Consider the following 16,469-nt stretch of genomic DNA (forward strand, 5'->3'; position numbering starts at 1 on the left):
CAGGTTTGTAACACCATACATGAGGCAGTGATCAAAACCATCCCCAAGAAAAAGAAATGCAAAAAGGCAATGTGCTTGTCTGAGGAGGCCTTACAAACAGCTGAGAAAAGAAGAGAAATTAAAGGCAAAGGAGAAAAGGAAAGATATACCCATATGAATGCAGAGTTACAAAGAATAGTAAGGAGAGATAAGAAAACCTTCCTAAGTAATCTAAAGAGCCTCTTGATGACAGCGAAAGACAGAGTGAAAAAGCTGGCTTAAAACTCAGCATTCAAAAAACTAAGATCATGGCATCCAGTCCCATCACTTTATGGCAAATAGATGGGAAAACAATGGAAACAGTGACAGACTTTATTTTCTTGGTCTCCAAATTCACTGCAAATGGTGACTGCAGCATTGAAATTAAAAGACACTTGCTCCTTGGAGGAAAAGCTTTGACAAACCTCAGTTCAGTTCAGTCATTCAATGATGTCTGACTCTTTGCAACCCCATGGACTTCAGTTTATCTATGACAAACCTAGACAGCATATTAAAAAGCAGAGACATTACTTTGCTGACAAAGATCCATCTAATCAATTCTATGGTTCTTCCAGTAGTCATATGTGGAAGTGAGAGTTGGACCATAAAGAAAGCTGAGCGCTAAAGAAATGATGCTTTAGAACTGTGATGTTGGAGAAGACTCTTAAGAGTCCCTTGGACTGCAACAAGATCAAACCAGTCCATCCTAAAGGAAATCAGTCCTGAATATTCATTGGAAGAACTGATGCTGAAGCTGAAGCTCCAATGCTTTGGCCACCTGATGCAAAGAGCTGACTCATTTGAAAAGATCCTGATGCTGGGAAAGACTGAAGGCAGGAGGAGAAGGGGACAACAGAGAATGAGATGGTTGGATGGCATCACCGACTCGATGGACATGAGTGTGAGCAAGCTCCAGGAGTGGTGATGGACAGGGAAGCCTCGTGTGCTGCAGTCCATGGAGTCACAAAGAGTCAGACACAACTAAGTGACTGAACTGAACTGAAGTGACAAAGCAAAGAAATAGAGGAAAACAATAGAATGGGAAAGACTAGAGATCTCTTCAAGAAAGTTAGTGATACCAAGGGAACATTTCATGCAAAATGGGCACAATAAAGGACAGAAATGGAATAGACTTAACAGAAGCAGAAGATATTAATAAGAGGTGACAAGAATATACAGAAGAACTATACAAAAGATATCTTAATGACCCAGATAACCATGATTGTGTGATCAGTCACCTAGAGCCAGACATTCTAGAGTGCAAAGTCAAGTGGGTCTTAGGAAGCATTGCAACAAACAAAACTAGTGGATGTGATGGAATTCCAGTTGAACTATTTCAAGTCTTTAAAGATGATGCTGTTAAAGTGCTGCACTCAATATGCCAGCAAATTTGGAAAACTCAGCAGTGACCACAGGACTAGAAAAGGTCAGTTTTCATTCCAATCCCAAAGAAAGACAATGCCAAAGAATGCTCAAACTACCACACAATTGCACTCATCTCACATGCGGGGGTCACAATAATCAGGCATGACTGAGTGACTAACACTTTTACTTATTTCAAGCTGGATTTAGAAAAGGCAGAGTAATCTGAGATCAAATTGCCAACATCTGTTGGATAATAGGAAAAACAAGAGAATTCTAGAAGAACATCTACTTCTGCTTCATTGACTATGCTAAAGCCTTTGACTATGTGGATCACAGTAAACTGGAAAATTCTTAAAGAGATTGGACTACTAGACCACTTTGCTTGTCTCCTGAGAAACTTGTATGCAGGTCAAGAAGCAACAGTCAGAACTGGACATGGAACAATAAACTGGTTCCAAATTGGGAAAGGAGTACATCAAGGCTGTTTATTGTCACCCTGCTTATGTAACTTCTATGCAGAGTGAAAAGTAAAAGTCGCTCAGTTGTGTCTGATTCTTTGTGAGCCCAGGGACTACAGTCCATGGAACTCTTCAGGCCAAAATACTGGTGTGGGTAAACTTACCCTTCTCCAGGGGATCTTCCCAACCCAGGGATCGAATCCAGGTCTCCTGCATTGCAGGCAGATTCTTCACCAACTGAGCTATCAAGGAAGCCCACGCAACTTACATGCAGAGTACATCATGTGAAATGCCAAACTGGATGAATTACAAGCTGGAATCAAGATCGCCGGGAGAAATACCAACAACTTCAGCTATGCAGATGATACCACTCTAATGGAATAAAGCAAAGAGGAATTAAAGAGCCTTCTGATGAAGGTGAAAGAGGAGAGTCAAAAAGCCAGTTTAAAACTCAACATTTAAAAAACTAAGATCATGGTATCCAGTCCCACCACTTCATAGCAAGTAGATGGGGAAAAAGTGGAAACAGTGGCAGATTTTATTTTCTTGGGCTCCAAAATCACTGTGGACAGTGGCTGCAGTCATGAAATTAGAAGACACTTGTTCCTTGGAAGAAAAGGTATGACAAACCTAGACAGCATATTAAAAAACAGAGACATCACTTTGCCAACAAAGGTCTGTGTAGTCAAAGCTATGTTTTTTTCAGTAGTCATGTATGGATGTGAGAGTTGGACCATAAAGAAGGCTGAGTGACTTAGAATTGATGCTTTCAAATTGTGGTGCTGCAGGAGACTCCTGAGAGTTTCTCAGACAGCAAGGAGATCAAACTAGCCAATCTTAAAGAAAATAAACCCTGACTATTCATTGGAAGGACTGATGCTGAAGTTCCAATACTTTGACCACCTCAGGCGAAGAGCTGACTCATTGAAAAAGACCCTGTTGCTGGGAAGGATTGAGAAGTGGCTTATAAAGGATGGGATGGTTGGACAGGATCACTGACTCAATGGACATGAGTTTGAGCAAACTTGGGGAGATTGTAAAGGACAGGGAAACCTGGCATGCTGCAGTCCATGGGGGTCACAAAGAGTCAGACATGAGTGAGCGACTGAACAACAATCATATACTATGTCAAAGTCAATTTCTTTAAAATAATGTTGTTGTTCAGTCACTCTGTACAGTTCATGGAATTCTCCAGGCCAGAATACTGGATGGGGTAGCCTTTCCCTTCTTTCTCTTCCCAAACCAGGGATTAAACCCAGGGTTCCCACATTGCAGGCAGATTCTTTACCAGCTGAGCCACAAGGGAAGCCCAAGAATACTGGAGTGGGTAGCCTATCCCTTCGCCAGTGGCTCTTCCTAACCCAGGAATCGAACTGGGGTCTCCTGCATTGCAGGTGGATTCTTTACCAACTGAGCTATCAGGGAAGAAGACATCTCAATAAAGTTGTTAGTTAAAAAAGGAATTGTATGAGGGAAAGGTATTGAAATGAAACTGGAAATAGGAAGCAATTATTTACTCCATTTTCCCCTCTTTTCCAAAAGCTAGCCTAGGAATTTTGAAGGCCCCCTTTCAAAACTGAAGCTTTGGAGCAAGAGGTGCAAAGAACTCTCTAAATGTCTTGACTAATGTGCACTGAAACTTGTATGAGGTTTCCAACTTCCAACCACAGACCTGCACAGTAGTTTAATTTTTCCTGATCTTTAAAATTTTGATAACAAAGGCTTTATATTTTAGAAGATAAAAGCTGAAAATATATTTTCATAAATCCAGCTGCTTTTTGTGTCTTACTGCTATTGCAACAAAGGTAAGGACAAATCTCCTGGGAGTGGGTTGGCAGAGGGAGGGGTGGGAAGGATCTGCAGAGGTTAAAATGAAGGGGAGAAGTGAGAGGGTCAGATATGTTTGTCAGAGAATGGTGGTCTAATTCATGAACATTTCCTCCAGGCTCTGCCCCTTCTTGGGAAGGCTACTGTCCCTGTCGCCAGACCTCAGAATGGTCCTGAGGCATCAGGTTTTCCTCACCATCCCTGGAAGGGCATGTCAACTCATGAGCATCACTCATCAGTGAAGACCCAAGTCACTCTTCTTGCTGTTGTTGTCTAAAAGATCCTGCTGTTTTACATAGTCAGTCAGAGTCTGGTCTAGAGAACTTTTAGGACAATGTAATCAAGTTTGTGTTTAATACTGAATTCTGAATTTAGGAGGGTATAATGAACTGACTAATTTGGAAATTATGGTACTATAAGGAGTAGTTACACTGATTTTAATTCTCACAAATTAAAAATTCTACCTATGTTTGCCCACACCTAGAATCAATGTAGATTCAGCAGTATGTCTTCAAGAAACTTGGATTTAGCTTTTGAAATATCATTTTAAAGGGTTATATTACCCAACAGCTGTTAGGGAAGGGTACCTGCCTTAAAGATCTGCTTTGAGAAATAAAAAACGTGTGCAAAGTACTTGTTTTTTAAACAGTAGGTTCTATACTACTACTACTTCCACCACTACTAGTAGTAGCTTAATAATACTTGTGTAAGCCACTCCAGTACTCTTGCCTAGAAAATCCCATGAATGGAGGAGCCTGGTGGGCTGCATTTCATGGGGTCGCTATGAGTCGGTCGCGACTGAGTGACTTCACTTTCACTTTTCACTTTCACACAATGGAGAAGGAAATGGCAACCCACTCCAGTGTTCTTGCCTGGAGAATCCCATGGACGGCAAAGCCTGGTGGGCTGCTGTCTATGGGGTCGCACAGAGTCGGACACGACTGAAGCGACACAGCAGCAGCAGCAGCAGGGCTCTTTATGTCCTAGTCCAATATACCTGGAGTCTATCATTTAAACAAAAAGAGAGAATTCCTGGTAATCAATCTAATAAGGAGTTGCTGTTGTTGTTTAGTCCTCTGTCGTGTCCAACTCTTTTGCAACCCCATGGACTGTAGCTCACCAGTCTCCTCCATCCACGGGATTTCCCAGGCAAGAATACTGGAGTGGGTTGCCATTTCCTTCTCCATGGAATCTTCCTGACTCAGGGATTCAAACTCATGTCTCCTACATTTCAGGTGGATTTTTTTTTTTTTTTTTTTTTACCACTAAGCCACCAGAGAAGTCAATAAGGAGTAGCTAGAGCATTTATTATGATAATAAGTGTCCCAGAAGGGAAAATGTTACAAAATATGTCTTCAAGGATGACCTATTACCAAGATTTTCTCATAAGAGCAACATTTGACAGATGTGGCAGCTGAAATATCATTTCTTATTAGTCAGAAGTGCGTCCCATGGACACCCTATATGGAGGAGGCTGGCTGGGAAGGTCAAGGCTGTGGTTCAGGTTGGGTTGGCCAATAGCATTAGCTCCATCATCCTTCTCCTCACTCCTTCCTAACTGCATTGAACTCAGTGAAGTTTAGTGATGGGGGAGAAGCACAGAGATGTTTGCAGGCTCATAGAAAGGAAAGAATATCTGTTTCACAAATTACCTAAAAATTAGTTTTTACTTATAAAAGCTTAATGGTTTGAGAACAAAGTTAAGGATTTACACTATGCAATTTCAAGACATTATAATGCTACAGTAATCAAGAGAGAATGATATTGAAATAAGGTGAGATGTAGATTAGTGAAATAGAATAGAATGTTTAAAAATAGATCCATGCAAAATATGATCAAGTGATTGCCAACGAAGAGGTTGAAGCCAGTTGATCAAAAAATAATTGTCTTTTCAACAAACATTAGTGTCACAATTGGACTTTTGTATGGGGAAAAAATTAGCCATATACACATAAACAAATATTAACTTGAATTAATGTAAAAGCTAAAACTGCCAGAAGAAAGCAGGAGAAAATCTTTGTGATTCTGAAGTTGGCAAAGTCAAAGTACAAACCATAAAAATATTTGATAACTGGACTTCATCATAATTTAAAACTTTTGATCATTAAGAAAGATGGTTAAGAAAATAAAAAAGCAAGACAGAAAAATTCTGAGTTTCCTTTCTTACTAGTGATTTGGGAATGGAAGGTAAATTTGCACACATTCTGAAGATCAATCTTCAGAATTGTACTTGGAGTACTTAGTTAAGTACACATACAATCAGTGACTCAGCAGTCCCCCCAGGTATATACCCCAAAGACATTCTCACACAGGTCTCTGAAAGGATGTATATATTAATAGCTGCTCTCATTGCAGTACTGATGGTGTTGGAGATGATTGGAAGCCATCTAAGTATCTGTCACTGGAGGAAGAAATCAGCAAACTAAGGTGGATATATAGCTTGAAGTGTGACAGTTAGAAATAAAGGACCAGAGGAAAAGAAACAGCAGGAATTATCCCAACACCTGTGCTGGCTACAGAGAGCAGAAAACAGAATGAGATGGACCATGCTTACTATTATGTAAATAAAAAATCAGTTCAGTTTAGTTCAGCCGCTCAGTCGTGTCCGACTCTTTGCAACCCCATGAATCGCAGCACGCCAGGCCTCCCTGTCCATCACCAACTCCTGGAGTTCACTCAGATTCACATCCATCGAGTCAGTGATGCCATCCATCCATCTCATCCTCTGTCGTCCCCTTCTCCTCCTGCCCCCAATCCCTCCCAGCATCAGAGTCTTTTCCAATGAGTCAACTCTTCACATGAGGTGGCCAAAGTACTGGAGTTTCAGTTTTAGCATCATTCCTTCCAAAGAACACCCAAGGCTGATCTCCCTTAGAATGGACTGGTTGGATCTCCTTGCAGTCCAAGGGACTCTCAAGAGTCTTCTCCAACACCACAGTTCAAAAGCATCAATTCTTTGGCACTCAGCTTTCCTCACAGTTCAACTCTCACATCCATACATGACCATTGGAAAAACCATAGCTTTGACTAGACGAACCTTTGTTGGCAAAGTAATGTCTCTGCTTTTCAATATGCTATCTAGGTTGGTCATAACTTTCCTTCCAAGGAGTAAACATCTTTTAATTTAATGGCTGCTGTCACCATCTACAAAACATATAATCTCACACAAACAGAAAAAGGTACCTTAACCACACTAGAGATGAGGTAGGGATGTGGGAAGAGAGTGGAGAACAGGTGTAGAAAATGAGGATACAAGGAATAAACAGAACAGGAAGAGTTGAATGAAATCAAATAGCCCATATGAAAACAGTGAATACTGTAGGGGAGGAAACATAATTTTCCCTCTACCTTTCTATGTTCTTGGCTGAGACCCCTTTTGAGTTAAAAAAAAAAAAAAAAGACAGATTAATGGGAGAAAAAAGCAAGTTTAGTTACATGAGTACATACAGGAGCCCCACAAAGATACAAGACTCAAAGAAGTGACCAAAGCAGGAAGCTTTTATACCTTTAGACAAATGAAACAATTTGTGAAGAATCAACAAGAAAATGAGGTTTGGCCTAGGAGTAGCATAATGGTGAAAAAGTAACAGTTTTGTTTACATGGGCTTCTCAGCCCTAAATTCCATCTGGCAATAAGGATGCCTTCCACTCTCCTGGTACATGGAGGGTATGTTTCACAAGAGAGATTTATTTTTTGCTTTTACAACAGAATGTGAGGGATGGTTCAGAGTGACCCTTCTGCTTCTACCATTTTCTTGAGCTCCTTGAGTCTAAGATATTTATATATCAAAGTGCTGTGTTTGGGAGCAATGTATCCTGAACCCCAATAATTACTTAGCATGAAACTCAACAAATGTAAGTTTTACTTCTTTCCTACATCCTTTGTACACACTGAGGCACAAAAGAAGGAATTGGGGGTAAGAGAAAATTGAAAATCCCAAACATTTGGTACGGGTGCAAATAAATACAACAAGCATGTTAGAAAATAATTTGCCAACTTTTTAGTGAAGTTGAAAATGTGCATAATCTGGATAGCCCTTCAGTTTCATCTCTAGACTATCCTGGAGAAATTCTTACATATGTGCATCTGAAGATGTGTTCAAGGATATTTATTATAACATCATTTGTGACAGTGAAAAATTGGAAACCTCCCAAATGTTCACCAGCCTGTCACTGGATCAGTTTTGAAGTTGTGGATAAGAAACATTAGGTCTTTTGTCCCTGGTTCCTGTTACAGAGCTCCTAAAACTCTTGGGATTTCCTGAGTGATGGAACTGTATTTTGGCACTCACTAGGAGTCCTTTTGGAGAAGGAAATGGCACCCCATTCCAGTACTCTTGCCTGGAGAATCCCAGGGATGGGGGAGCATGTTGGGCTGCCATCTATGGGATCACAGAGTTGGACATGACTGAAGCGACTTAGCAGCAGCAGCTGGAGTCCTTTTACAGCATTCTTGAGTTAATGCTAATGAAGTGACTTAGGATGGGGAGACCCATCTACAGACTAGGGGAGAGAGAGAGGAGGCATTAGAGACTGAACTCTATAAAAATTCTTGAACAAGCAGATTGGAAAGCTTCTGGGTTGGTGCATATATTACAGTGCTAAGAGGGTAATATGCCTTGAGAAGCACACAGACACAGAGGCATGCCTCTTCAAGCAAGAGGCACGGAGGCATATATATATATATATATATATATATATATAATTTTATATACTTGTGAATGTGTCACTTCAGTTATGTCCGACTCTGTAACCCTATAGCCTGTGTCCGCCAGGCTCCTTAGTCCATTAGATTGTCCAGGCAAGTATACTGGAGTGGGTTGCCCTGCCCTCCTCCAGGGGATCTTCCCAACCCAGGGATCTAACATGCATCTCCTGCACTGCAAGCGAATTCTTCACGGCTGAGCCGCTGGGGAGCCTGTTATTTTATACATATCACACCTGTTACAAACTTCAAATCTGAAAATGTTGCTATAATCATGGCCTCTGTTCTCCGGCGCCAAATGGCAACAGAGTTTTGGGTGAAGTGGAAAAGAGTAGCTTTTATTGCTTTGCCAGGCAGAGGGGGCCACAGTGAGTTAATTCCCTGAAGACTGCGTGACACACCCTGGAGGAGGCAGTGAGGAGTTTTATAATGTTCAAGGAGCAAGTCGTGATCAGCTTGTGAAGTGTTCTTGGATTGGTTGGCATCAACCTTCTGGTTTCAACCAGTTTAGGGTCTATGTTCTTGTAGTCAGCAGTTTTCATCCGGGGAGGGGGGCGGGGTCTCCTTCCCGTAAAAACAATTTAGGAATGTATGTAAGACCTTTATATCTTTCAGGAAACTGAGAGTTTGGCGATTCAGTTATGTGGCAGAATTATAAATTGTTACCAGTTCCTTAGCCCAACAGCTATTCTTGTTTCTATATCTTCACATTTTCCAAACATTAATTCTTGAGTCAGCATTTTGTTTCAAAGACAAGGACACAGGGGCATGTACTCAGTTTCGAAAACAACTCACCCTCAGTTCAGTTCAGTTCAGTTCAGTAGCTCAGTCGTGTCCGACTCTTTGCAACCCCATGAATCGCAGCACGCCAGGCCTCCCTGTCCATCACCAACTCCCGGAGTTCACTCAGATTCACATCCATCGAGTCAGTGATGCCATCCAGCCATCTCATCCTCTGTTGTCCCCTTCTCCTCCTGCCCCCAATCCCTCCCAGCATCAGAGTCTTTTCCAATGAGTCAACTCTTCGCATGAGGTGGCCAAAGTACTGGAGTTTCAGTTTTAGCATCATTCCTTCCAAAGAACACCCAGGACTGATCTCCTTTAGAATGGACTGGTTGGATCTCCTTGCAGTCCAAGGGACTCTCAAGAGTCTTCTCCAACACCACAGTTCAAAAGCATCAATTCTTTGGCACTCAGCTTTCTTCACAGTTCAACTCTCACATCCATACATGACTACTGGAAGAACCATAGCCTCAACTCACCCTAGTAGATCCTATTTAATTTTACAAAAAAGAAAACAAATTTGCACCTGTTGTTGTTTAGTAGCTAAGTCCTATCTGACCCTTTTGCAACCCCATAGACACTGTAGCCCAGCAGGCTCCTCTGTCCATGGGATTTCCCAGGCAAGAATAGTGGAGAGGGTTGCCATTTCCTTCTCCATTATACTCATTAGGATGGCAATTAGTTTTTTAAAAGGGAAGGGTAAATAAGTGTCAGTGAGAATGAGGAGAAAATGGAAAACTTGTGCACTGCTAGTTGTTCTTGTTCAGTTGCTCAGTTGGGTCTGACTCTTTGCAACCCCATGGACTGCAGCATGCCAGGCTTCTCTGTCCTTCGCCATCTCCCAGAGCTTGCTCAAACTCATGTTCATTGACTTGTTGATGCCATGTAAGCATCTCATCCTCTGTCGTCCCCTTCTCCTCCTGCCTTCAATCTTTCCAAGCATCAGGGTCTTTTCCAAAGAGTCAGCTCTTTGCATGAAGTGGCCAAAATATTGGAACTTCAACTTAGGCATCAGTCCTTCCAATGAATATTCAAGGTTGATTTCCTTTAGGATTGACTGGTTTGATCTCCTTGCAATCCAAGGGAATTTTAAGAGTTTTCAAAGGAATCAGTTCTTTGGTGCTCAACCTTCTTTATGGTCCAACTATCGCATCCATACATGACTACTGGAAAAACCATAGCTTTGACTAGATGGACCTTTGTTGGTAAAGTAATGTGTCTACTTTTTAATATGCTGTCTAGGTTTGTCACAGCTTTTCGTCCAAGGAACAAGTATCTTTTAATTTCATGGCTGCAGTCACCATCTGCAGTGATTTTGGAGCCCAAGAAAATAAAGTCTGTCACTGTTTCCATTATTTCCGCATCTACTTGTCATGAAGTGATTGGACCGGTTGCCATGATGTTAGTTTTTTGAATGTTGAATTTTAAGTGAGCTTTTTCACTCTCCCACTAGCACTGCTTGTGAAAATGTAAAATATTGCAGCTGCTGTGGCAAACATTTTGGCAGTTCCTCAAAAAAATTAGACACAGAAATGTAATATCAACCGGTAATTCCTATTCTAGGTGTGTTCAGTTCAGTTCAGTCGCTCAGTCGTGTTCGACTATTTGCAACCCCATGAATCGCAGCACGCCAGGCCTCCCTGTCCATCACCAACTGCCGGAGTTCACTCAGACTCACGTCCATCGAGTCAGTGATGCCATCCAGTCATCTCATCCTCTGTCGTCCCCTTCTCCTCCTGCCCCCAATCCCTTCCAGCATCAGAGTCTTTTCCAATGAGTCAACTCTTCGCATGAGGTGGCCAAAGTACTGGACTTTCAGCTTTAGCATCATTCCTTCCAAAGAAATCCCAGGGCTGATCTCCTTCAGAATGGACTGATTGGATCTCCTTGCAGTCCAAGGGACTCTCAAGAGTCTTCTCCAACACCGTAGTTCAAAAGCATCAATTCTTCGGCGCTCAGCCTTCTTCACAGTTCAACTCTCACATCCATACATGACAACAGGAAAAACCATAGCCTTGACTAGACGAACCTTTGTTGGCAGAGTAATGTCTCTGCTTTTGATTATGCCATCTAGATTGGTCATAACTTTCCTTCCAAGGAGTAAGCATCTTTTAATTTCACGGCTGCAGTCACCATCTGTACTGATTTTGGAGCCCAGAAAAATAAAGTCTGACACTGTTTCCCCATCTATTTCCCATGAAGTGGTGGGACCGGATGCCATGATCTTCGTTTTCTGCATGTTGAGCTTTAAGCCAACTTTTTCACTCTCCTCTTTCACTTTCATCAAGAGGCTTTTGAGTTCCTCTTCACTTTCTGCCATAAGGGTGGTGTCATCTACATATCTGAGGTTATTGATATTTCTCCTGGCAATCTTGATTCCAGCTTGTGCTTCTTCCAGCCCAGCGTTTCTCATGATGTACTCTGCATATAAGTTAAATAAACAGGGTGACAATATACAGCCTTGACATACTCCTTTTCCTATTTGGAACCAGTCTGTTGTTCCATGTCCAGTTCTAACTGTTGCTTCCTGACCTGCATATAGGTTTCTCAAGAGGCAGGTCAGGTGGTCTTGTATTCCCATCTCTTTCAGAATTTTCCACAGTTTATTGTGATCCACACAGTCAAAGGCTTTGGCATAGTCAAGAACTGCCATATGACCCAGAAATCCCAGTGCTGGGATACCAAGGGAATATTTCATGCAAAGATGGGCTTGATAAAGGACAGAAATGAGATGGACCTAACAGAAGCAGAAGATATTATGAAGACGTGGCAAGACTACACAGAAGAACTGTACACAAAAGATCTTCATGACTCAGATAATCACAATGGTGTGATCACTCACCTAGAGCCAGACATCCTGGAATGTGAAGTCAAGTGGGCCTTAGAAGGCATCACTATGAACAAAACTAGCAGAGGTGATGGAATTCCAGTTGAGCTATTTCAAATCCTGAAAGATGATGCTGTGATAGTGTTGCACTCAATAGGCCAGCAAATTTGGAAAACTCAACAGTGGCCACAGGACTGGAAAAGGTCAGTTTTCATTCCAATCCCAAAGAAAGGCAATGCCAAAGAATGCTCAAACTACAGCACAATTGCACTCATTTCACACTAGTAAAGTAATGCTCAAAATTCTCCAAGCCAGGTTTCAGCAATACATGAACTGTGAACTTCCAGATGTTCAAGCTGGTTTTAGAAAAGGCAGAGGAACCAGACATCAAATTGCCAACATCTGCTGGATCATCAAAAAAGCAAGAGAGTTCCAGAAAAGCATCTATTTCTGCTTTCTTGACTATGTCAAAGCCTTTGACTGTGTGGATAACAATAAACTGTGGAAAATTCTAAAAGAGATGGGAATACCAGACCACCTGACCTGCCTCTTGAGAAATATGTATGTAGGTCAGGAAGCAACAGTTAGAACTGGACATGGAAAAATAGACTGGTTCCAAATAGGAAAAGGAGTATGTCAAGGCTGTATATTGTCACCCTGCTTATTTAACTTATATTTTGAGTATATCAGGAGATACCCTGGGCTGGAAGAAGCACAAGTTGGAATCAAGATTGCGGGGAGAAATATCAATAATCTCAGATATGCAGATGACACCACCCTTATGGCAGAAAGTGAAGAGGAACTCAAAAGCCTCTTGATGAAAGTGAAAGAGGAGAGTGAAAAAGTTGGCTTAAAGCTCAACATTCAGAAAACGAATATCATGGCATCCGGTCCCACCACTTCATGGAAATAGATGGGGAAACAGTGGAAACAGTTTCAGACATTTTTTGGGGGGGGGGCGGGGGCTCCAAAAATCACTGCAGATGGTGATTGCACCCATGAAATTAAAAGATGCTACTCCTTGGAAGAAAAACTATGACTAACCTAGATAGCATATTCAAAAGCAGAGACATTACTTTGCCAACAAAGTTCCATCTAGTCAAGGCTATGGTTTTTCCAGTGGTCATGTATGGATATGAGAGTTGGACTGTGAAGAAAGCTGAGCACCAAAGAATTGATCCTTTTGAACTGTTGTGTTGGAGAAGACTCTTGCGAGTCCCTTGGACTGCAAGGAGATCCAACCAGTCCATTCTGAAGGAGATCAGTCCTGGGTGTTCATTGGAAGAACTGATGCTGAAGCTGAAACTCCAATACTTTGGCCACCTGATATGAAGAGTTGACTCATTGGAAAAGACCCTGATGCTGGGAGAGATTGGGGGCAGGAGGAGAAGGGGACGACAGAGGATGAGATAGCTGGATGGCATCACCTACTTGGTGCACATGAGTTTGGGTGAACTCCGGGAGTTGGTGATGGACAGGGAGGCCTGGTGTGCTGCAATTCATGGGGCCACAAAGAGTCAGACACGACTGAGCGACTGAACTGAACTGAACTGATGGCAGTTCTATTTACAGTTTCTTAAGGAATCTCCACATTGTTCTTCATAGTGGCTGTACCAGTTTGCACTCCCACCAACAGTGGAAGAGCATTCCCTTTGCTCTATACTCTCTCCAGCATTTTTTTTTTTTTTTTTGCTGGTTTAAAATAACTTTTTATTGCCCAGGATATTGTTTTTTCCTTGTGTCATATTTTGTCTGTTTTGTTTGTTTTTCTTTTCTTTTTTCATAACTATAAATTCAAGCTTAGGGAAGCTTGCCTTTGTCTTGAAAAACAAAACAACAAAGCTTTCATATCATTTGCAACCTGGTCCCATTAGAAGAGACAGGTGGGTTATCTTGTAAGAATTATTGTTTGTAGACTTTTTGATGGTGGCCATTCTGACTGGGGTGAGATGACACCTGATTGTGGTTTTGATTTACATTTCTCTAATAATGAGTGATATTGGGCATCTTTTCATGTGTTTATTAACTATTTGTATGTCTTATTTTGAGAAATGTCTGTTTAGTTCTTTGTCCCACTTTTTGATTGGGTTGTCCATTTTTTTGTATTGAGCTGCATGAACTGCTTGTATATTTTCGAGATTAATTCTTTGTCAGCTGCTTCATTTGCTATTATTTTCTCCCATTCTGAAGGCTGCCTTTTTACCTTGCTTATAGTTTCCTTTGATGTGCAAAAGCTTTTAATTAGGTCCCATTTGTTTACTTTTGTTTTTATTTCCATTACTCTGGGTGGTGGGTCATAGACGATCTTGCTATGATTTATGTTAGAGAGTGTTCTGCCTATGTTTTCCTCTAAGAGTTTTATAGTTTCTGTCTTATGTTTAGATCTTGAATGCATTTTATTTTTGTGTATGGTGTTAGAAAGTGTTCTAATTTCATTGTTTACACATGGTTGACCAATTTTCCAAGCAATGCTTGTTAAAGAGATTGTCTTTTCTCTACTGTGGTTTTTTGCCTACTTTGTCAAAGATAAGGTATCCATAGGTGCATGGATTTACCTCTGGGCTTTCTATTTTGTTCCATTGATCTATATATCTGTCCTGTGCCAGTACCATACTGTCTTGATGATGTAGCTTTTTAGTATAGTCTGGAGTCAGGAAGTTTGATTCCTCCAGTTCCATTCTTCTTCTCAAGATTGCTTTGGCTATCAAGTTTTTTTGTTTGTTTTCCTACAAACTATAAAGTTATTTGTTCTAGTTCTTTGAAAAATACCAATGGTAGCTTGATAGGGATTGCATTGAATTTATAGATTGCTTTGGATAGTGTACTCATTTTCACTATATTGTTTCTTCCAATCCTCAAATATAGTATATTTCTCCATCTATTTGTGTCATCTTTCATTTCATCAGAGTTTTATAGTTATATATATATATATATATATATATATATATATATATATATAAAGTATTTTATTCTTTCTTTTGTTTCCTTTATTTCTCTTTCTGTGTTCATTGTTACTGTATAGGAGTTCAAGGGACTTCTGTGTATTAATTTTATACCTTGCAACTTTACTATATTCATTGATTACCTTTAGTAATTTTCTGGTGGTGTCTTTAGGATTTCTATGTAGAGGATCATGTCATCTGCAAAGAATGAGAGTTTTACTTCTTCTTTTCCAATCTGGATTCCTTTTATTTCTTTTTCTTATCTGATTGCTGTGGCTAGGACTTCCAAAACTATGTTGAATAGTAGTGTGATAGTGGGCACCCTTGTCTTATTCCTGATTTTAGAGGAAATTCTTTCAATTTTTCACCATTGTGGCTGTTTGCTGTGGGTTTGTTGTATATTTCTTTTATTATGTTGATATATAATGTATTATATATATTATATATAATAATAAATATTACTTGTATGCTTGCTTTCTGGAGAAATTTTATCATAAATCGGTGTTAAAATTTGTCAAAGGCTTTCTCTGCATCTATTGAGATAATCGTATGGTTTTTATCTTTCAATTTGTTAATATGGTGAATCACATTGTTTGATTTGTGACTATTGAAGAATTCTTCCATCCCTAGAATAAAGCCCACTTGTTCATGATGTATGATCTTTTTATTATGTTATTGGATTTTGTTTGCTAGAATTTTGTTGAGGATTTTTACATCTATGTTCATCAGTGATATTGGCTTGTAGTTTTCTTTTTTGGATGGCATCTTTGGTTTTGGTATTAGGGTGATGATGGCCTCATGGAATGAGTTTGGAAATTGACCTTCATATGCAAATTTGTAGAATAATTTGAGTAGAATAGGTGTTAGCTCTTCTATAAATTTTTGGTAGAATTCACCTGTGAAGCCATCTGGTCCTGGGCTTTTGTTTGTTGTAAGATTTTTAATTACAGTTTCAATTTCTGTGCTTGTGATGGGGTCTGTTAAATTTTCTATTTCTTCCTGGTTCTGTTTTGGAAGGTTATAATTTTCTAAGAATTTGTTCATTTCTTCCAAGTTGCCCATTTTATAGACATATAATTGCTCATAGTAGTCTCTTATGATCTTTTGTATTTTTGTGTTGCCTTTTGTAATTTCTCCATTTTCACTTGTAATTTTATTGATTATTCTCCCTTTTATTCTTGGTGAGTCTGGCTAATGGTTTATCTATTTTAGTTATCTTCTCAAAAAACCAGGTTTTAGTTTTGTTGGTCTTTGCTATAGTCTTCTTCATTTCTTTTCCAATTATTTCTGCTCTGATTTTTATGATTTCTTTCCTTCTGCTAACTCTGGGATTCTTCTGTTTTTTTTTTTTTTTTTCCTAGTTGCTTTAGGTGTACAGTTGAGTTGTTTGTTTGGTGTCTCTCTTGTTTCTTAGGGTAGGCCTGTATTGCTGTGAGCCTCCCTCTTGGCACCGCTTCACTGAGTCCCATAGGTTTGGATTGTCATGTTTTCATTTGTTTCTATGCATATTTTTATTGGCTGTTTTGATTTCTTCAGTAATCTGA

Source organism: Bos indicus x Bos taurus, chromosome 17 (genome assembly GCF_003369695.1).
Source record: "Bos indicus x Bos taurus breed Angus x Brahman F1 hybrid chromosome 17, Bos_hybrid_MaternalHap_v2.0, whole genome shotgun sequence".
NCBI classification, from domain to species: Eukaryota; Metazoa; Chordata; class Mammalia; order Artiodactyla; family Bovidae; genus Bos; species Bos indicus x Bos taurus.